Here is a 24,006-nt window from a genome sequence, read left to right as displayed (position 1 = left end):
CTTTACCTACCATATGTCACAACCACCAAGTCCAGTCATTCCACTGTGAATTAACTCTTGGCACCACCCATAACTCACCAGCCCCGGCCATTGCACCGCTCCAAAGCACGTGACCACCGCTTTCTGACTGATCACCCCCCCAAACCCATTCTGCCCTGCAGCAGGGGGGGGGCTTTCTCAGCCATCTGATCCCAATGCCAAGCTTGAAGTTCTGCAAGTTCCTGGCTTGTCTTGAATCTGCTTTGGATGTCCCTTCAAGGTCTGGCTCCTGCTACCTCTTCAGTATCACCCTGTCACTCCTGTCCGGGCACAGAGCCCTCCAGCTATGTTTGACGGTTTTAAGTCTAGGTGTGTGCTTGTTATTTCCTGCTCCAAACCTGTTTGGAGCTGTTCCCTCTGTCTGGAAGCCTCTTCCCCACAAATGTGGGTCCCCTATTTACCCTACCCTCACATCATTGGCTGACTCCCACTGGGTCTGATTTTCTGACCTCTTTGCTCCATGCTCCCTGTCACTCTGCATGGCATAGCCTTCTCCTCCCACTAGACTATAAACTCCTGAAAGACAAAAACAATGTCTTGCTCACCATGGAGTTCTCAGTGCCAGGCACAACACATCTGGGACCCAGCAGGCGCTTGAAACATTTTTGCTGAGTGAGTGAAGGAACAAACGAATGACTAACTTGTCCAAGTTGCTCAGCAATTAGATGGTGGAGTTTGATTCAAACCCAGCCCTGTTTGCCTCAAAGCCTGTGACCTTTCCTTTGCACTCCGACCACACAGAGTCATCATGTGGATTATTTAAAGCAAAGCTAGACGACCTCTGGAACTGAGAACGGCATCTTGGAAATAACTGCCGTGAACCCTTGAGGGTGCTTGGAATCTGACATTTTGAAATCAGCTTTGATTTTTCCTCTTCCTTCCATTACTATTCTGGTCCAGAAGATGGGTCTCATCCTGCTCTTTATCTGGAAACTGGCTGATTCAAGTTCCCTCTCTCTTTCCCCTCGGAGCAACGCCTCAGTGATAGAGCAGTTCGCCTCCCAGTGCATCTTGGTGATGCGCACCAAGCGCTGGGAAGAAACTGGGCCGTTGCTGTACTTTCTTATTAAAGGCAATCGCTTGTATTTCTGTCCCAAGATTGTGCTGACTTGTTGATGCAATGTGACCAACCAGTATCACGAAACTCAATCGGCCTGGAGATTTTCAGCAGAGGCCCAAACAAGGGCCTCTTACTCTGCTGCAATCGCGTAAACACAAATCACAATGCTGCTCTTGCATGAGCCATGGATGGATTACTTTACCTACCTCTGTTTTATTCAAATGAAGAATAATGTGACTTGTAACTAGAGACTCCGGAAACCCTGGGAACCCTCAGGAGTGGTCTGGATTAGTCTTTTCCTGCAGGACCAGGGTCCACAGGGATAGGGAATAAGCACAATACATCCGAGATGGCTGTGCACCTCAGCAAGACCCCTCCCCAACCCGGGGCTTTGGGCTGTGATCACACAAGAGTCCCACCAGGACCCTCTCTGATAAAGGAACCTTTCATGTGTCTTCTGAATCCTCAAGGACTCAGATACAGATACACGGAAAATGCCTCTTGGGATCTGATCCAAAATAATTAGCCAGACTGGGGAGTTGTAGATGAAACAGATCTTGGCCATAAATCGATCATTCCTGAGTCTGAGTGATAGCTATATGTGGAGAGCCACTGAAAGATTCTCTAATCTTTTGTATATTTTGGCAATTTTCTGTAATGACGTTTTTTGTAAACGCTGCATTTGAGTAATCTGGTATAATTTTTCTGAGGAATAAGTTGGGGTTATATATTCAAAACTCTTCAAAATGTGTAAATCCTATGACTCAGATATCTACTTTGAGGAATTTATCCTTAGGGAGTAATCAGGAATATGTGAAAAGATTTATCTACTGAAATAGTCACCACAGGCTTGTTTATAACAGGGGGAAGAAGGAAACAACCTAACATTGAGCAATGGAGACTGGTTAAATACAATATGGCAGATATCATGAGACACTGTTCTGCAGTCATTAACATAATACCAGGGCTGGTGACGGGGAGGAGAGCCCGTGATTTCATGCACTGTCAGTGGAGACAAATTGAGTAGCTTCTTTGGAAAGCAAATCCTTACCATCCCTCTTGATTTAAAATATGCATAGACAGTTGACCCTTGAACAACATAGGTTTAAACTGCACGAGTCCACTTAGATGATTTTTTTTTCAGTAAAAACAGTACAACACTATAAATGTATTTTCTCTTCCTTATGATTCTCTTAATGATATTTTCTGTTCTCTAGGTTGCTTTATTGTAAGAATACAGTATATAATACATATAACATCCAAAGGGTGTGTTAATTGACTGGCTGTGTTATCCATAAGGCTTCCAGTCAACGGTAGGCTATTAGTAGGTAAGTTCTTGGGGAGTCAAAGCCACACACGGACTTTTGACTGCACAGGGGTCGGTGCCCCTAATCCCTATGTTGCTCAAAGGTTCACTGCACTTTGCTCCAGCAATTAAAATTTTAAGAATTCTTTCCATTAGTAGACAAAATGGATATACTAGTTGGTTTCAACATATCAAACAGGAAAAAAGTGGCAATAATATAAACGTTGACAAAGACTAAATAAATAAAGGCGCTCTATTTCTCACAATAGAATACTCTGCAGGTATTATCCTTTATAGTGATCATTATAGCTGACATTTTTTAAAGCTTACTCTGAGCCAGGCACTGTGCTTTGTACATGTGAATTTATCTAATTACTGATAAAAAGCATCTCTGTAACGTTAGCTATTGCTGTATAACAAACTTCTCCAAAACTCAGTGGCTTAAAGCAATGAGCGTTTGTTGTTGTTAGGATGACTTGTGGTTGACCCTGTAGTCAGACGTGGGTTGTGTAGGCAGCTCTGCTGGGAGGGCTCGCTCACATGTTCTAATGGCCAAAGCAAACCTTAATTCAGGAGGTAGGGAAATATTCCTCCTCTCTCGATAAGAATGGCATCAAAGTCATGTTGCAAGAGGAAATATGAGAAGGAGGAGAATAATTGGGACCATCTTTGTAAGCATTCTACCACATTCCTGAGGTACACAACAGTGTGTGTTTTGTGCTCCTGTTTGTCCAATAAAAGATAAAACATGAAATGCATTGTCTCACACACATACACAAACAGATGTGAGTAAGTGGAAGGTTTTTGTCACACACACAAAATTACTGTTCATTGTAGTTACCTTGGTGAAGAGAACTGGGACCTGGGATGAAAGACTTTTTTAAAGTTTATTTCTTTATTTTGGGGGGTGGTGGCAGAGAATAAGGGAGAGAGAGAATCCCAAGCAGGCTCCAGGCTCTCAATGCAGAGCCAGATGCCGGGCTTGAACCCACAAACCGGGGAATCATAACCTGAGCTGAAATCAAGAGTCAGACTCTCAACCGACTGAGCCACTCAGGTGCCCCAAAAGATTTTTTATTGAACATTCGTATGCTGTCTGAATTGTCTTACCACATGAGTAAATTAATGTTGTAATTAAAAAGACTAGTTAGCAAAATTAAAAGACCTCAAAAAAGGAAGTAAGAAATATATAGAACTGAATGAAAATGAAAATACAGCACACCAGAATTTGTGGGATGTAGCAAAAGCAGTGCTAAGAGGGAATTTATAGCCCTAAATGATTACATTAGGAAAAAAAAAGGTCTCAAATCAAAATTAAAAGAGAACATATGGCAAAAATCATCTTATATAAGAACATTTAAAATATGAAAATGTTCATAAAATATTTATAGTGAAAATCTGCAGGTTGCAAGCAGCATAAATTATAATATATAAATTTGAATATTAAAAAGTCTGGCATGAGGCATGCCAAGGTATTAGTAATATTAATACTTTGATCATGAGATCACAGCATATTTTTTCAGTTTCTTCTTTGCAATTATCTGTATTTCCTACTTTTTCTGCAATTTACATTTATTATTATTTTCAATCAGAATACAGAATGAAGGCACTATAAAAGCAAAGGAGCTCATTTTCAAGGGGCTCTGAAAGAGCTTCAGACCTCACATTCTTGGCTATTCTTTCCAGAGGCTTCAAAATACCAAGGCAAGGATTACAATTTCTACCACAGTTTGGCCATGGGAGATCTGTGTTCAAGTTTAGGTCCAAATTTTAGTCATTCTCTCCTTTCCCCCTCATACAGTGTGGGAGAATGGAATTCAGAGGTCCACTTAATAGATAAGGAGACAGAGACCAGGGGTGGGGGTTGAACTCAGGTGATCTCATTCTGCAGTCCCCACTCGCGCTGTGACACGAGAACATCACAGAGAGCACGGGCTTGGGAGGTGGGCAAGGCTGGCTTCTCTGGGGCAGTGATATTTAGGCTGAGCTCAGGTCAGTATCATCACTTGTGCTGGACCCAGAAAGTCTTGCATCCTAAGCAATTTTGAATGGAAACACCTTCAGATATCATGGCACAGGAGAGGAAGAAAAAGTACCTGTTCGGGTTTCAGTTTTAGCACTGGCTAGCATCTGTGACTACGGGTATTTGCATCTCCGAGTCCCTGTTTTCTCATCAGGAAAAAGAAGTTAGATGAACTAATGACTGGTAATTTTTTTTTTTTAACGCAGAACCTGAAACACAGAGCTGGGCAGTTATAAAATCTCGCTTGTTGGCTCTGCCCCTCCCCTACCTCTCTCCTTGATCTCTGTGCTGGTAAAGTTCCACCAGGAACCCCTAGGATCTGCAAACCAGAGTTTGAAGACTTCTGCCCTAAGTGATTTCTGAGATCCCTTCCCGATGTGAAGTTGTAGGGTATTAACTGGGAGTATAAGGACCTCACATTTTGTGTACAGAGGGCAGTGGAGTTGAGAAAATTATCAATAACAATACCATTCAGCAGCCACTCCAACCTCCTTGTTTGTTTGTTTTTAAGTTTATTTATTTTTGAGAGAAACAAAGCGTGAGTTGGGGAGGAGCAGAGAGAGAGAGAGACACAGAATCCGAAGCAGGCCGTCAGCACAGAGCCTGAAGCGGGGCTTGAACCCACAAACTACAAGATCATGATCTGAGCTGAAGTCCTTTAACCAGCAGAGCCACCCAGGCGCCCCCACTCCAACCTCCTTGTAAGGTGTCTTCCTGAACCAGAGACCAAAAACCTAAAAACTGTATTTTGCAAATTCTTTGTGGCTAGCATTCCATATGTGCCCTGGGTCCACCAAGCCAAGACCCCTACAGGAGACTTGGAGGAAAAAGGGGGTGATGTGGGTCAGTAGCCACGTTCTAGGAGATTGGATCTTCCCATGAGGGTGGTGGCAGAGGGATGTGGCATTTCTGGAGCAGCACAGATGATGGCTCCTACGGTTAACATCCAAGGTGCTGGGTGGCCAGCAAGGGCAGCAATAGGTTTCCTAGAACAGTCCAGAGTTCTGTTTGGTTTTTCTCCCAAAGCATGAGTCATGGATTTGTAACCTTCAAGCATTATTTGAGCCCCTTCTGGGAATCCTACAAGCTAAGTAATACGCTGTAGTGAACCCCTTTCTGCTTAATCTACCCTCGATTGTGTTGCCTCAATACCGTGGCCAAGAAACACCAGAGCAGAGTCTAAGATGGCCCTTATCAAAGTGCCTGGCCCTTATCTTCCATGGCTGCCTCCTCGCCTCCTCCCTCTGCATTCCTCCTCCAGTCCCTCCAGATGGACTCACAGAGTCTCACTACACCCACCACACTAGTTACACCTTGGCAGGCACAGACGCGAGACTCCGATACTCCTGACTGTCCTGAGTTTGAATTCCAATTCTGCCAGTTAAGACAGTAAAAACTTATACAAATCCCTTCTTCTTTTTGTTTCAGATTCCACAGTTGCAAAGTGAAGGTAATAATACTACCAACCGTGGGTAGTGGTAGTGAGAACCAGGTGAGACAATGCAAGAGATGCTCATGGCCGTGTACTTGCTCATGAGAAGGCTTCAGTCAACTGTAGCTGACGTTATTCTTTATTACCTTTGGCTTCAGCACCCCCGCCCATGGCGCACTCATTCAATTACAGTCGGAGGCATCTGCTTGTAATTTCACACATGACACAGAACAGGAATAAGAGCTGTCTTGGTGCCAAGTGTCCAGGCTAAAAGACAGATATGCCTCATCTCTGTACTAGTCAGAGTTCTTGGTTACAGGTCACAGAGACCAAATTTCCATCTTCAGTGGAGAAGGACGTTTGCTGGAAAGACACAGGGGGCTTTTGGAAGCCACTGGTGACTGGAGGACCAGGCTTTAAAAAGGAGAAGAAATAGGGGCGCCTGGGAGGCTCAGTCAGTTGGGCGTCTGACTTTAGCTCAAGTCATGATTTCATGGTCCGTGGGTTCAAGCCCTGCGTCGGGCTCTGTGCTGATGGCTCAGAGCCTGGAGCCTGCTTCTGATTCTGTGTGTCTCTCTGCCCCTCCCCTGCTTGTGTCTGTCTCTCTCTGACTCTCAAAAAATAAATAAACAGTTAAAAAGTAATAATTTTTTTTAAATGAGAAGAAACTAAGCACATCCAGACAGCCAGGACGAGCATCCTCTATCAGGCTCTCTCTGATGCTACTGGAAGTGAGCGTTAGCTGTCCCTTCTTAATTCACCATCTCCAGATCCAAAGTGGCAGGCAAGAGCATCTGACTGGGCCAGCATTGGCCTGTGCCTACACTTGAAGCCAACGTGTGAGCAGAGATAGCACCCAGCTCTTGGTTTTCTGTAGCAGAAAATGGGGTATTGCTCCCACCAAGATGATACTCACTAGACATGATGATTAATTTTGTGTGTCAACTTGACCGGACCACAAGATGCCCCAATATGTGACTAAACATTATGTCTGAGTGTGTCTCTGAGGATGCTTCCAGATGAAATTAGTATTAAAATCAGTGGAACTGAGTAAAGCAATCACTGAGGGCCTGAATAGGACAAAAAGGGGGAGGAAGGAAGCACTCAGGCTGTCCTGCTTGATTGCTTGAGCTGGGATATCGATCTGCTGCTCTCAGGTCTCCTGGGTCCAACTCAGGCCTTCACACCTGGACTGGAATCCGTACCTTCAGCAACCCTGGCTTAGCCTTCAGAGTCTGACTGAATTATACCATCAGCTCTCTTGGGTCTCTGGTTTGTAAACAGCAGACCATGGGACTTCTCAACCCCAGTGATTATGTGAGCCAATTCCTCATAATAAATCTCTTTCTGTATGTATGTGCTATTGGTTCTGTTTCTCCAAAAGACTCTGACTAACGCACTGGGAAGAGCTCCCAAAACCAGAGAGGAGAATTGGATGATGGATGGTATATTAGTTGGAGTCCTTCAGAGAAACAGAACCAATAGGATGTGCGTGTATATATATGTAGGGAAAGAGATTCATTATAAGGAACTGGATCATGCAGTTATGAAGGGTGGCAAGTTCCAAGACCTACGGAGTAAGTCGGCAAGTCGGAAACCGAGGGGAGCCAACAGTGTAAGTTCTGATCTGAAGGCCACAGGCTCAAGACCCAGGAAGAACTGATATTTCAGTTCAAGTCCAAAGTGAAAAAAAAAGTTGATACCCTAGTTTGAAGCCAGTTAGGCAGGAAGAATTCTTTCTGGCTCAATAGAGGGTCAATCTTTTAGTTCTATGTGGTCCTTCAACTGATTGGATGAAGCCCACTGACTTGAAGGAGGACAATCTGCTTTACTCATTCTACCAATTCAAATGTTCTCTTATCTGAAAACACCCTCCCAGACACACCTAGAATAATATCTGATCAAGTATCTGGGCCACTCCATGGCTCAGTCAAGTTAACATGTATAATTCATTGTAACAGACAGTAATCCCAATGTCTGTTAAGACTCTTCAAGAGAACAAAAGTGTCTCAGCAGAGCTAGTGACAGGTCTGGAACACCAACTAGGCCTTCCAGGCAACACGGAGCCCTGGAAGTCTGCAGTGACGTCATAGCCGAGGCCAGGCTGAGTCATGGGAGAAGCTGTTGATCTACAGAGTAGACCCCAGAATGACAAAGTTTCGAGAATTTTGGTTGATGAGAAAAATGCACGAGTTCTTTTCCATGGCAAATCCGTCTCGGGCCAGCTTCCCTTCCTGGGTATGATGTGGAAGGATTAGAAACATTTTCTGTTCCAACCAGACTGACATCCTGATCAGGCTCTGTAATGGCCCTATTTATTGTGAAGCACCTGTCCCAGACTACTTATGTTATTAACACCCATTTGTCCCCATTAGGAAGCATTTCTACTTGAGAGTCTTGTTATCAGAAGACCAATATCTTTATACGATGTGCTGAGCCCTGTCGTTCTCTAGACAATTGGTGTTGATGTCACCTGAAAATACCAACGTGTTAACATACTTTCGCCCTTCATAATAAACCTTGGACACAGTGCATCAAAAAGGCCTTCAGAATGCTGCATTTCCCATCTCACCAAGCTTTCAAAAAAATGGACCAGCCTCAATTTGGAGCAATTTCTGGAAGAGCACACCATCTGAGCCTCCTCAAATTAACCAATTCTGCAAACAATGCATTCTCACTGGTGCATATTGTCATACATACTTCCTTGTTTTCAGTTCACAAAAATTAAAAATGACACCCTCCAGAGGAAAATTTGCCAAATTCCATAAAACCTGTTCAATCATTTGGTCAAATTAAGTAGAAAATCGTATCCTCTAATGAGGACTGTAAGAGCCAGTTTCAGGGATTAAACCATTCTCAGAAAAAGAACTTTTCCCCCCAGAGAATGAGTAAACTTGATTGGGTGTGAGGTTTTTAAATCTCCCCTTGAAATTTTAAAGAGAGTTATTTTTGCTACATATATGCAGTTTTAATTCTCTAAAATGAAACTGACAATTTTTGAAAATTCGAACTACCAAACCACGCCTTCCTTCTTACATACCCTGGCAGAACCTTCTTTGATGTGCCCCATGGTTTTCAAAACAGAAATTGTGAATAACTGTTCCAAAGGGCCACTCCTGACCTAGTAAGCAGATTAACTGGCTTTCATACTTAAATTCTTTCTACCAGTGAAGTCAGCTCTTCTGGATCTTGGTTATATCTATATTTTTCTATTGTGATGTTAGTGTCATTTGCTGGCAAATGTCCCCTTCATCAGCACCTGAATGCAAGGAAATGATTAATTACAAATGAGAGTAAATGGTGACCAAATAATCTTGACTCCCCCACACCCAAATCCCAGGTGTTTTCCCTCCTCCTCCTCCTCCTCCTCCTCCTCCATACAGGGTCCCAGGCCACATTTTGCCTGTCTCGGGGCTTGCCCTCTGTGTTGGTGACAATTGTTGTCACCCTAGCAGAGGCAGCCTGGTCACCCCTGGCAGATATCAATGTCCACATTTATCCTCTGTGCCCTGACCACCGCTCCAGGCTCTATACAGAGGTGGGAGGAGGTTTCTCTCTCTAAATACACCAGTGGCACCATTCTAATTGTTTTAGATCCCACCTTGGGAGATTTCACACTCTGATATTCTTACAACACTCCACTATTTTCAACCTTTTGTGTGATTTGCACGCCCAAGGTAACAATGTTGAAAATATTGATAATCATCATCACCATGTAATAAAGTGATGCAGATGCAGATGCAGTGTTAAGCACTTTAGATGGATTATCTCAGTTGCGGCTTGTGATGGCTTGCTACATTCTTGTTTGCTAAGGTTGTGGCTAGGAACAGGCACTTTGGAATCAAGCTGTGTGGTTTCCAATTCCAGCCCCGAGATCTTAGAGGAGTTACAAAGCCTCTCTAAGCCTTTCTTTCCTGGACCATAAACTGGGGATAATAGCCTCTACCTTGAAGAGCTATTATTCAATGAAACAGCACATGTGAAGCACCTAGCAGAGTGCTTTAGCACACAGAAGGCGTTCAATAAATGGTAACGGACCCAGGTCTCTGCTGGGGGTGTCCCCACCTGGGTGACCCACCAATTCCCCAGACTCAGCAGTCTGTGGACCACAGAGGCTCTCAGTCTTCCCCCACCCCACCCCACCCCATCTCCATCAACCTTCCTCCAGTTCCCAGGACTGAGCACTCTGAGCTTCTCCAACTTCAGAATGACTTTCCTTCCCACGTAGAAAGATAGAAAGGCAGACCTTGCCCCCGCCTGTTCTGCTTTCCTCTCAATTCACTCACTGATAAAGCTCCTGGTGGTGGTCCTGCCAAGACCAAAGCCCAGGGCCAGGCTCCCGGAATAAGACCCTCTTCTTCTGTGGTCTGAAATTACCCAAAGCCCTTTGAAAATTTTTTTCAAAATACGGTCATTGATTTCACTCGATACCTTCTTTATTCTTAAGAGAATGGAATTAATTATTTCATTCTGTTCTTGGCTTGGAAAAAGCCAGCTCACCCTGGAGCAGGGTCCTGATCCCAACCTAGAAGCTGCTGTCTCTGGGGGGGCCTCAGGTTTTGGCCCACTTGAGCACCAAGCTGCCTCGAGACGGAAACTATAGGTATACTATGCATTTTCAAATGGATGTGGATGTTATTGTGACTAATACAATGCCGTGTGCTTTATAAGTTTTATTAAATTCATGGTGGCCTTTTATTGTTACTGGATATACATTTTGTAATCAGTAGACTCTAAAAGCACGGCTTTGATCATATGAGAATGTTCTACATCCCCAACATTAAGAATGGAGTCTTCTTACTTTAAAAACCTGGGAACTCCTGATGTCATGGAAAAACTACTGGAGGAGAAGTTGGGTATCGTGTCTGGGAGTGTCATCCTGCACAAACCACATCCCTTCCCAGGATCCTCATCTGTAATTTGATGGGGGTTGGAAGAGATGGCCTCTAAACCCCAGCACAAAAATTTTATGAGTTTAAAATCACTCTCCTCTACCTACGTGAAGATGAATATTTATAGGATTGCTGCTAAGTTTAAAGGAAGGAAACTGTATAGACGTGCTCTATACGCACATAAAACCACCAGCAGGTTCGGACCTGTCACTTTTTCTATCATACTTTATGTTTGCCACTTGCACCCCACCTCTAACATCTTCACTTTCCCCATCATCACTGGCTGCTCTGAGAGAGTCCTCTTTCATTTTCATCATCGTGTATCTGTCTTTCACGATTTATTAATGTGGGTATTTTCTCAGCCACTAGAAAGTGGTTGTTATTGCCTGTCTCCATTATTTTTCCACTTATCTGGCTTGGTTTTATTTTTGTTTTCCCTGCCCTCCAAGACCTCGCCTTGAACACATCGCTTTCTATTACCAGAGTCTTCACACTCTGTTCTGAGCCACTGTCCTCTGTCACCCTCTTACCATCTTAAATTCATCAGTGGGAGTTGTGATTGCAAAACACTCCAACTGTTGCTTAAATATTTGCCCCTTTCCTACAACAACTAATTTCAAAAGAATGAGGTTCTCACGGTTGAGTAATGTATTTGTGTGCTCACCGTCGGTCGTGCCTTTGTGCCGAGCTCCAAGAAGACAGAGCGTTCCGGGCCCTTCATCACCTTGGCATCTCCACTCTCCCACTCCATTCCTCACCCACGCCTTCCTCCTCGCACCGGCCAATCAGAATGCCCCTTTATGTCTGGACAACCAATCAGAAGATGTCCTCATTTCATGCATTGTCTACGCTTCTGTTGGGGGTGGGGGAAGCTCCTTTCATAAAAGAAAAGGCAGAAACTTCAAGGTTTCGGCTCAGGAGAGAGAATCTGTAGGTGAAGCGGACCGCATACCGTAAATATTATCTTCTCTTTGGTGAAAGAAGAGAGGGAAACCCGAAGCCGTCCAAAGTGATAGAGCACTTAAAATTCTTCTCTGTTTGGAAAAGATCATTGCTGCCGTTACCAGAAGGGACGTGGCTACCCATTTAATACGACAGCTCAATCATGAACACAATCTATTTCTCAGGGATTACTTCAAAATGGCTAAGGCAGGCTGGAATTTTCCATTAGACACTGTTAAATACTAAGGGATAATAGAAAGGAAACGCACCAAGAAAATATCAGAAACTTTTTTTTTTTTTTATCAAGAGGGAGGAAAAAAAGAGTGCTTATTTATTGTTGCTGTTTCAAAGAGCTTAGCCCGTTCCCTATTCTCTCTGAAGTGGTTCACTCTCCAACCCGTAGAGAAGACCAGCGCTAAATGCCCCTCGTGTGAATGTCTTGCTTCCCGTCTTCCACGCTGCCTCACCGCTTCCAGACCCGGCAGCCTCAGGAGGGTAGCAGTCTTAACCTGCTAGCTCACAACCATCATTCATTCAGCAGACACTTCCGCCCCCTTTTTTCTGTGCCGGCGCAGAGACGGAAGCGCAGTGTGACCCCACGCCTACCCTCCAGGTTTGTACTCACTGGTGGGGAAGGTGCACCAGCGTACCACCAGTTCCCCTGCAGGATCATAGTCCTAGGGCGCAGAGAAGTGCTATGGACGTCAGACTCAGAGGTCCAGGCAGAATTTCTGGAGTCCCTGGGGCTTGAGATGAGATGTGAAAGATGAGTGAGATGAGCTGGATTTTAAAAAGAAAAAGGAAGAAGGTCACGACAGCAGCAGGGAGCGCAAATACAGAACAAGGAGATGTAGAAGAGTGTTACCCTTTGGAGGGCCAGGTGGCTCTGCTTGGTTGGGCCAAAGGGTGTGAGGAAGAATCTCAGGATAAGAGGCCGGAAAGGGGGGTCAGACAGCTGGATCAGGAAAGGATTTGTGTACTAAGTGAAACACTGTAAACTGCATTCCAGCAGGGCTGGAAATCCACTGAAGAATTTTAAACAGGATGTTGGCATGGTCAGATTTGTGATTTCAGAATTCTAGCAACAATGTTTAGAAAAAGAAAAAAGAAAGAAGAAAAGGACAGGATTCAGAGTGGAGCCTGTAGCAATAATCCAGGTGAAGAATGATGAGTGATTAGGCTAAGAAGGATCCTATAGAGTTTTGTGACTAAATATAGGAGTAGGTTCATTTTAGCGACTCTGACCATCAAAAGACTATAGATGCTGGCGAGGGTGTGGAGAGACGGGCACCCTCCTACACTGTTGGTGGCAATGTAAACTGGTGCAGCCGCTCTGGAAAACAGTGTGGAGGCTGCTCAAAAAACTATCCATAGAACTCCCCTATGACCCAGCAATAGCACTGCTAGGGATTTACCCAAGGGATACAGAGGTGCTGATGCATAGGAGCACATGTACCCCAATGTTCATAGCAGCATTTTCTACAATAGCCAAATCATGGAAAGAGCCTAAATGTCCATCACCTGATGGATCAAGAAGATGTGGTATATATATACAATGGAGTACTATATGGCAATGAGGAAGAAAGAAATATGGCCATTTGTAGCAAAGTGGATGGACTTGAGGGTGTCATGCTAAGTGAAATAAGTCAGGGAGAGAAGGATAGATAGCATATGTTTGCATTCATAGGTCTAACAGGAGAGACCTGGCAGGGGACCAGGGGGAGAGGAAGGGGGAAAGAGAGTGGGGAAGAGTGAGGGACACAGATCAAGGGAGACTACTGAATACTGAAAATGAACCATGGACTGAAGGGGGAGGGGGAGGAAGGGAGGGGGTGAGGGTCATGGTGGGGGGCACTTGTGGGGAGAAGCACTGGGTGTTATATGGAAACCAATTTGACAATAAACTATTAAAAATAAATAAATAAATAAATATAGGAGTAGGTGAGAAAAAAAGGAAGGAAGGGTCTAGAACACCTCTGGACTTTATGGTTGAAATGATCAGCTACATAGTAACAGCTAACTTATTGAGTACCTACCATGTTAAGCATTTGCATACTTGTATTCTTTTCTTCTACAATGGGCTAGGCACAATTTTTGAACACCAGTAGAAGTGGGGGAGACAAAAATCCCTGCCCATACAGAGTATGTAGGAGAATGATAAGTAATAGGGAAGAAACATGAAGCAGGGACATGAACATGAGGAGTGGAGAGAGTTTGGAGTTTTAGATGTCTAAGATAGGATGGCCGGGGATGCCTCACTGCAAAGTGACTGAGAAGCACTGAGAAGCGAGGCAGGTGGCCCTCTGGGGGACAAGCGCTCTGAGCAGAGGCTGTGAGCTGAGCAAACCTGCAACACTGTGGCTGAGTGCAGTGATGAGGGGGTGCATAGAAACAGATGAGGTCAGAGAGGTGGAGGGGGTGCAGATCAGTTGGGGTCATGCAGGCCTTTGTGCTGACTCTAGCTTTTGCCCTAAAGGAAACAGAAAGCCCTTGCAAGGTTTGAGCAAAGTAGTACTGCGGTCTGACTTGCATTTTGACAGGATCATATTGCTCTGTATTGGAGACAGACTGAAGAGGAGCAAAGATAGAAGCCCAAGACCCGTTCAGAGGTGAGAGATAATAAAATCTTAGACCAGGATGATGGCAGTGGAGACCATAAGAAGTCATAAATTCGGGATATATTGTTGAAGGGTTGGCTAATGTTTTAGATGTGGGCGTAAGAGGGAGAGAAGAGGTAAGGATGACAGCACGCATTTTAGCCATGGAGAAGTAGGTCGGGGGAGGGAACCTAGAATGGCTCACTTGTGACAAGTTAATTTTGAGATGCCTGTTAGGCATCCAAGTAGAAGTTTAAAGGCAGCAATTGACTCTATGAGTCTGGAGTTCAGGAGAGAGGCCTGAACTGAAGCTATAAATTTGTGTCATCAGCATGGAGATGACATTTAAAGCCATGAGCTTGGATGAAGTCATCAATGACTGTAGATGGGACAGAGGAAGGGTCTATGGTAGGTGGGTCCTAAGGGAAATCAACAGTCCCTTGCAAGTGACCCACGTTTGGAGAGACAAGGGAGAGACTAACCTCCTCAGATAGGGGGAGAAAGGAGTGCTTCTACTGACAAAGGAGACTTGGCAGAATTTAGAGTTGGAAGTCCTCATCAGGAACTGCCCATACATCTCCATTCTAATTTTCAGGATCTCTTTTCTTTCCAGTCATGGAAATTCTGTGGAGTTGTGATTTGGGGGGGAGGGGGTGACCCACATACTGTACAATTCATCCATTTTAAATATACAATTCAATGGTTTTTAGTACATTCACAGATGTAAATTCTGGTTGCATTGTCATTTAGACATCTGCAAGATTAGATTTTGGGTTTGGATTTCAGAAATCTTGGCTCTGTGCCTGTAGAAGTAAGGATTTGGGGGGGGCGCCTGGGTGGCTCAGTCGATTAAGAGTCTGGCTTCAGCTCAGGTTATGATCTCACGGTTCGTGGGTTTGAGCCCCGCATCAGGCTCTGTGCTGACAGCCATCTCGGAGCCTGGAACCTACTTCGGATTCTGTATCTCCCTTTCTCTCTGACTCTCCTCTGCTCATGCTGTCTCTCAAAGATAAATTTTTAAAAACATTTAAAATTTTTAAAAAAGAGGTAAGGATTTTTGTTTTTTTGTTTTTTGTTTTCAGGGAGGTCAGAGAAGCTTTTGCGTTTATCACTTGGACCTTGATCTGGGCATAGAGAGCATCGAGCTCACCATTGTTTTTACAGAAGCTCTCCAAAGTACTGAGAAGCAGTCAAATCCTTTGTAATTTTGTTAAAGATGTTTTTAAAATATTTATTTATTTTTCAGAGAGAATGAGTTGGGGAAAGGTCAGAGACAGGGAGACAGAGACTCCCAAGCAGGCTCCACACTGTCAGCACAGAGCCTGACGTGGGGCTCCATCTCACGAACTGTGAAATCATGACCTGAGCTGAAGTCAAGAGTCGGGTGCTTAACTGACTGATCCACCCAGGTGCCCCAAATCCTTTGTAATTTTTATCTGTACTAAAATCTTTCATGGTAGCAGTCTCTTGGTACTCTATGCCATGTTTTCTCTAAGAGCATGATTGCAGGTGACTGACTACAGATGGTCATTAAATAAGTTTGCCACTTTACTCAGATACCATAGACTATCAGTGTCCAATTTGCCATTAGCAGCAGAGTCTTTAATACCTTTAAATCTAGTCAGATCCGTGAACTGATTCCATATTCTCACCGTTAAGGTACTGTTCTCCTGGAACCACTTTTGTTAGCAATAATCAGTTAGAGTTCTGCCAGGGGAGCAGTTTCTACGGGCCTTATGAGATGAGGGACTTAAAATAATAAGACCTTTCACAGTTGTGGGAGGAGCTGGGAAAGTAAAGGATAGACGTAGTATTGGATGGTCAGGGGAGGAGTCCCTCAATCAGTCTGCGAAGCCAGACACATCCATCCACCTATGAATGGAGAGACTAGTGGATTGGTCTGGGAAACTTTGGTTTTGGTGTTGCTAGTGCTCTATGGTCCAGTCAAGTATCTGATGATGGGCCTGGGGCCACTACTGGTCAGCAAGGTTAGCAGAGAAGAGCTGGACATGGAGAGGAGGAGGGACAGGGCATGTAGGAAGCTGTTGGGCACTTATTAAACATTTGGACTGTTTCATGTTTTTAGCTATAATGCCATTATGAACAATCATGTACATATCTTTGGGTAGATATATGTTTTTGTTTCTCTTGGACAGAATCCCAGGAGCATAACTTATGGGTTCTATGGTAAGTTTGTATTTAACTCTTTAAGAAACTGCCAAACTGGGGCACCTAGGTGGCTCAGTTGGTTAGGCTTCTGACTCTTAATCTCAGTTCAAGTGTTGATCTCAAGGTCTTGAGTTCAAGCCCTGAGTTGGGCTCTGCACAGGGCGTGAAGCCTACTTTAAAAAAAAAAAAAAAAGGGGGGTGGCGTCAGGGTGGCTCAGTCTGTAAAGTGTCTGACTTTGGCTCAGGTCATGATCTCACAGTTCATAGGTTCAAGCCCCACATTGGGCTCTGTGCTGACAGCTCAGAGCCTGGAGCCTGTCTTAGGAGTCTGTGTCTCCCTCTCTCTCTGACCCTCTCCTACTCATGCTGTCTCTCTCTCTCTCTCTCAAAAATAAATAATAAAAAATTTTTTTAAAGAAAAAGAAATTGCCAAATTATATTCCAAGATGGCTGTACCATTTTATATTCCCACCAGCACCAAACATGGTATCATCATTGTTTTGATTGTAGCCACTCCAGAGGGTAGTTAGTGGTATCTCATTGTAGCTTAATTTGCATTTTCCTGATGACTAATGATGTTGATGTTTCCATACACTTATTAGCCATTCATGTATCTCCTTTAATGAAATTCATATTCAAATCTTTTGCCTATTTAAAATTGGATTGCTTATCTTTTTCTTATTGAGTTTTGAATTTTATACATTCTGGATACATGTCCTTTATCAGATATGTTACTTGCAAATATTTTCTCCCAAACTGTGGCTTCTCTTTTCATTCTTAATCATGTTTTTGAAGTGTAAAAGTTATTAATATTGATGATGTCCAGTTTTTTTCTTTTATGGATCATGATGTTTGTTTCTTTGTCGTATGTAAGACTCCTTTGCCCATACCAAGGTCTTAAGATGTTTCTCCTATATTTTCTTCTAGAATTATTATAGTCCTACGTTTTCATTATATATCTATAATCCATTTTTAGTTAATTTTTATGTGCTTCTCAAATCTTAATGTACCAATCACCTAGAGATCTTGTTAAATCCATATTCTAAATAAAAGTGCATATTCTGGCTCAGTAAGTCTACAGTGGTGCCTGAAAGTTTAAATTTTTAAAAGCTCCATTTCACCGTCCACTCCCTGCCCCAAAACCACCCCTGAGGTACTCACGGAAATCCCACTCAGGCAAGCGCTCATCCTTCTCATCTTTGGTACCGCTCCTTATCATGTAGATCCACTGAGTTATCCTTCTTTCTGTTTTCCTCTTGCCTCATTGCCCAGATTCTGCACAACATGGACGATGAGAAAAGTCCTTCCCCTTTGAAACAGGAGACGAAAGGCTAAGATGATGATGAAAGGAATTCTCATTAGACGATGGATTAAGGGAACAGTCTGTGGATATTCATTTGTTAGTGTTTCTGCTCCTTTCCCATAGTACACTAATTGGGGATAGGGATAGGTAATGTGGTGACAGAAATTTTTTGAGGATAAAAATGTGAGCGCATTTACACGTTGAAGGGACAGGGCCAATGGAGTAGGACCATGTGAAATGTAATAAAGAAATCTGGGATGATTGATGGAATGAGGCCATTGAGATGATGGGTGGTAGACAGATGGTAAGGGCTGAAATCTCTGGGCAGCCAAGGGACCCAAGGAAACAATTGAATGAAGGCCTCAGTTCCTCCTATAGAACCAGGAGGCAAGGTCATTGAAGGGACAGAGAAAGGTAGAAGGCTAAATTTAGGGATAGAGATGGAAATATGAACTAGTTGCTAAGGGGATGAAAGAAAGACTGGGATACATGGAAGGATTTCTTGTAGCCCCAACTCTGGGAGGCTGGAAAGCATGAATTTGCATGGCGATGAGATTTTCTTTAGTTCCCTTTGGCACTCATGGGGTAAGAAGGTAAAGGGAAACGGTAAGAGAGCAACAGAAGTGACCATGGTAGGGGCGCCTGGATGGCTCAGTCAGTTGAGCATCCGACTTCAACTCAAGTCATGATCTCTCGGTTTGTGACTTCGAGCCCTGTGTCAGGCTCTGTGCTGACAGTCTGTGTCTCCTTTCTCTGCCCCTCCCCTGCTCATGCTCTCTCTCTCTCTCTCTCTCTCTCTCATCTCTCTCTCTCTCTTTCTCAAAAATAAATAAAGATAAAAAAAAAAAAAGAAGTGACCATGGTAGACAAAGAGGTCAAGCCAAAGTGAACAAAAAGTTGGCAGCCAAATGAGCAGTTCTGGAACCGGAGGTCACACTGGGGTTGACAGCACATGTTAAGGGAGAGATGTTGCTACCAGAAAGAAATTTGGATATTAAGCTTCATAATTGGAGCAGTTGTAGATGTTAGATCCAGGTCATGGAAATGAAGTAGAGCAAAGGTAAGAGCCATAAAATAATGGGGGAGCGTTGCAGGGATTTGTTCTGTTATGCATCTGTCTACCTTCTGTGCTTTACTCTAACACGGGGTTAGAAAGCTGCAGTCACTATCCTAAAGGAACAATCACAAACCCTAGGGGAAGATGAAGGAAAGGTAAATCTCTGGGTAAGTAAATTCTTAGGCAGATACACCTAAGGGGTGTGGAGCATAGTACGTAAGGGGTGTGGCTGGAGAGTTAAATAAAGGACAGTCATGGAACTTTCACCTTTGCATGGGTTTGGTCCAAGAGGAATGAATTTTCTGCCTACCGGCGGTTACTCATCATGAAAAAGTTGGGATTGCAAAAGATGAAGGATGGAAAACAACATTTCCTGAGGGCCTGGTATGTGCCCAGCACTGTGCAAAATGTTCAAACTACAAATGCATTTCCTCATTTCGCTTCAAATGATTCAACTTGCGGATGAGGAACTTGAGTATTTGACAGGGTAAGAACTTGCCTAAGGACTCACACCCCGGAGCCAACGAGCCAGAATGCTGGTGTCCAAGTCTTTTGCATTTGTCCATTTTGATGAAGAGTAGAAGCAGTGGGTCTGAGTTGCTCAGAGAAGATCCAGATCTGTACCCAGACATGACCTTTGCAAAGTGCTTTGTCCTACATTAAGTCACTGCCCCTGTCTCAGAGGGAGCTTGGAGTCAAAGAAACACAGTCTGACAGCTAAAAAGAAATTCCTGAACTTACTCAAGGTCTCAACTTCCACTTCTCAAGCACCACAAAGGCAATGTATGACGCCAAACGGTGCTTCCTAAAAATTCATTTATCTCTCATCCATTTCCCTCACCCACCACAGTCCACCCTGGCCTCTCTGTCCTCCCAAGTTTTTGAGAAAAATTTTCTCCTCACCTCCTCCCCCAGGTCAGACTCTTGCTGATCCTGCACATACAGTGGGAGAAATTTGGGCAACATAACCTCCTTAATGGGCGGGGAAGAGGAGAGTTTGAACGTATGCATCCTTTAATCATTGATGTCTTGGCCCAAGAATTATCCTCCCTGCTTTCTAGAAGAAGAAACTGAGGCATGCCATGGGTGACTCACCCACCGTCATGCATCTGTTTTGAGGGAAATCATCACAGGACCCCACCTTGAACTTCTAGAGCACTGCCTTGAACTTCTGAAACTGATACCATATAATTTACTCTTTCACTTTGGTCTTCCCTGTGTGATTCTTGTTTTGTTCTTGACTTTTTGTGTTCAACTGGAATAGCTTTCTTTGGCTTTGGGTTTCTAGTGTAATTATTCCACCACTGCCTCCTTAATTACGTGGCTGTTTTCCTTCAACTTTTATTTTTACGAATCTATATCACTTATTCTGAAGGTCTTCCAATCATTTCTGAGAAAGAAATGAAGTATAAATGAATAAGCAAATAAAATGTCAGTTTCTTTTTTTAATGTTTATTTATTTTGAGAGAGAGAATATGTGTCAATGGGGGGGGGGCGCATAGAGAGAGAAGGAGAGAGAATCTTACATAGACTCCATGCTCAGCATGGAGCCCAATGTAAGGCTCCATCCCATGACTGTAAGATCATGACCTGAGCCAAAATCAAGAGTCAGACATTTAACCAACTGAACCGTGCAGACGCCCCTGAAGTGTCAGTTTCATGTGTATTAACATTACATCCACAACTGTATCATGAGCACCTTGAAATCAGGAATTGTGTTTGATTTCCATCCATCACAGCCCTCAAAACCTAGAGGGGTACCTGACAGATGTTCCACAAACTTTTATTTCATGAATACTTCTAATTGATAAAGGAGGGTGAGAGTTAGTATTGATTGAATATGTACTCCTTGTCAGATAGCTCTACAAACGGTATTACATTTCATCCACACAAGGAAGGAGGCATTATTATTCTTGTTTTAGTCGGGTGACCAACTCATCCTGGTTGGTTTCAACACTAAAAGTCTTACATCTCAGGCGAACTCGGGATATCACTTAGGGTGAGGCTGCTAGGTCTCCGAGAGATGTTACCTTCTCCAAGTTGTCTTACAAATTCAAATTCAGGTGTGTCTAGGGTATGGAACTAGTGTATGAACAGGGCAGACTGGAGCATTGGAGACAAAGAAAGTGGAGTCCAGGGCACCCCAGTAAAGGCTCTGGTGCACCCCGGCAAGTGGCCGCTGATATCATTGCTTAGGATGATGAGAAATAGCTCTAAAGTCCTCCACAGGCTGGGAGCTGGTTTGAGGGGTACCTACAAGGGCGGGGATGAGGGGGTGCGGTGGGGGGCAGTGCTGAAGGGCAAGAGGGCAGCCTTCACTGGATTCATCTCACCCCAAACAGGCTGCCCTGAACCTTCTGTGGCTGTCACTGAGGGTTTTTCCCCTGCTGATCGTATCAGACTTGATTCTAGCTAACTGCATCAGCTGACACTACATTTGCCATTTACAGAGTAACAAATGAGTAATTCGGACCCGATTATTATTCCCTGCTTACTACTCACGTGCCAAATATTTATAGAAGCGCATGCGGCACTTAGTTTACAGCTGATAATAGGGAGCCCATTAGCTCCCCCTAGTCATTCTTCTTGCCTCTGGCAGGCGGATGATCACTCAACCTTGAAGGAGACCAGCTGAAGACGTGTGGCTGTGTGTCCTAAGGATCGCCTTTCTTTCCTGCAGCGAAGTGGCTCTCTCGGAATCTTTCCTGGGCTCTACAGTTGGGCCAGTTCAGGTTCTCTGCTTCCAGATCTCTACCTCTTCAAGTCACCCCCAAAATGAGGCCCTTGTGGTGGTGAAGATGCCAACTGCAAATTCTCCAACTATCCCTAGCTCAATTTCTGCTATTTCCTAGCTAATGGAATGGCCTGACCAATTGCATCCCTCAGGCTCAGGGAGGAGCAAAGGCTGAATATGCTGGGTCCCTAATTAATGTGAACTCGTACTTACAGAGCCCCTCCTCCACTCCAGCGCGGAGCCGGGAGCTGGGTTCACAAGATGGAATGACATGCTCCTGCCCCCAAGGAACTCAGAGGTTATTAAGGTATTCATAGTCTTAGAGCATTTGTGAAGAAAAAAAACCTATGTCATTATGGTTTATGTTACTGATGTGATTAAAAAGCAATTTTATGTCCTTTGAAAGGTTCAGAATGATAAAAAAATGCAGCAATACAAGGACATGATAACCAGCCATCAATTCGGAAAAACAGAATCAGAACAACAAAAAAATAGAGAAAAATGTATCACGGCCTTGTGTGGATGACACCAGTGAATTCAGCTTCTTACTCTTGCTTAAATTTTCCCAGATTCCTTTTTTAATTTATATATAACTTTCGCCAAACACAACAAATTTAAAATTATATGGTTTATACGCTCTAAGGCTTATTAGCTAGATAATCCTACGATTTTCTATCTTGAGCTATATCTGCCACTGATTTTTAGAGTCAATGATTTCTTTGACAGATTTTCATAAATCGGAGTTATATATAGCATATAATTCAGATTACATTTATATTCTTATTGTAAGTAAAATTAATATCGAGTGAAAGCTTTTAATTTTTAGAGTACTGGGCTCACCTGCTTCAAGAGAAATTGGTTTTATTTGCAACTCTTCCAGCACTCTAAAAGTCAATTTATGGGTCTGCATTTGAGAGTTTGTTACTTTTAATCAGGCATATAAATCCCTCTACTTCATTTTCTGTTACAGCTATGTGTGTGTCCGTCCAGGCTCTACTGAAGAACAGAGTTTATCATGTATTTGACTAGTAGTAAAGCCACCCTGGGAGGCTTATCAGATGGTCATGATCTATCAAGACTAGTCAAGATCAGTGTTTCACATACTCTTTAATGTGGATCAAAGAAACTTGGCTAATAATTTCTTCATGTTAGGTTCGATTTACTTTTGGAAACCTGGCCTGATAATGGGCTTCTGAGAGGTTTTTGGTTTTGTTTTATTTTAAAAGCCCCGGAGAGAGAGAAAAGATCATCTAAGAAAAGATACTAAGGATAGTATAGGAGGTAACAAGAGGAAGAGAACATTATTCCTTGACCTACAAACCAGCTCTGAGTTCTCCTCAGCCTCTCTAAACATATGTCTTTGGTTTGTTTCATTAAGGCCAGAAAATGATTTTTTTTTTTTTTTAATTTGAGAGAGAGAGAAAAAAGGAGAGCTATCTGGGCAGAAGGGGGAAGAAGAGTCGCAAGCAGGCTCCAAGTTCAGCACAGAGGCCAATACAAGACTCCATCCCACGACCCCGGGAATCATGACCTGACCTGATATCAAGAGTCGGACACTCAACTGACTGAGCCACCCAGGTGCCCCCAGAAAATTATTTTTAAAGTTTTAATCTCTGAGGACAAGATCTTTAAGAAGTTACGGGTTGCCAGGTCCACCTAGAACTTTTGGAAAATAAGCTACTGACCTGATACATGAACTTCTACAAGGATGTCAGGCTGTACAATGGGATTTGCAGCAACCCCATGCTGAAATACAATGTACACCAAAGACAAGCTTCCTTCAGAGAAAATTGATGGGCTTTGTGCTTACAGAAAAGGAAAACATTCATAAGAACTTTACTCTCTCAAATAATCTTGTGTTTTTACCCCCGGAACTCCGTAGGGAGTGGGGGGAGCAGAAGACAGCTGTATCCTCCCACCTTGCCCTCATATGAGCCACCTTTACAGCTTTCCCCAGATGGCCAAATCTCTTTCAAGGTTATAAGAAGTCCCCGAAGCATGATCTCACACTTCATGAGTTGGAGCCCCACATCGGGCTCTGCGCTGACAGCAAGGAGTCTGCTTGGGAGTCTCTCTGTCCCTTCCCCACTCACACACTCTCTTTCAACAATAAATAAGCAAGAAGCAATTCTTAGTACTGACCCTCAATAACGCTGAGGTTTAGAGGGATGGTTAATAGTCATGTAAAATGCAAAGGTAACACTGAATGACCGCAAAATGTCCATCAAAATTTCAAAGAAAACATTTTACATAAGGCCTATCATCCAGGTTCACAGGACAATGTTGAACACCAAAGTCTTACATTATTGACCTTTCAAATCAGGTCTTACTGGTTTGGGCTCAGAGTCTGGTGCTAATGGTGCCAAGATTCTGTGTTCACAGAGAGAAACTCTGGCCAGCGGCTATCTCGTGCATGCTGTCTCTGAGGGTGAGTTGTGTGGCTGAGCACAAC

This window comes from Suricata suricatta, chromosome 8 (genome assembly GCF_006229205.1).
Source record: "Suricata suricatta isolate VVHF042 chromosome 8, meerkat_22Aug2017_6uvM2_HiC, whole genome shotgun sequence".
NCBI classification, from domain to species: domain Eukaryota; kingdom Metazoa; phylum Chordata; class Mammalia; order Carnivora; family Herpestidae; genus Suricata; species Suricata suricatta.
This window is presented reverse-complemented; position numbering follows the sequence as displayed.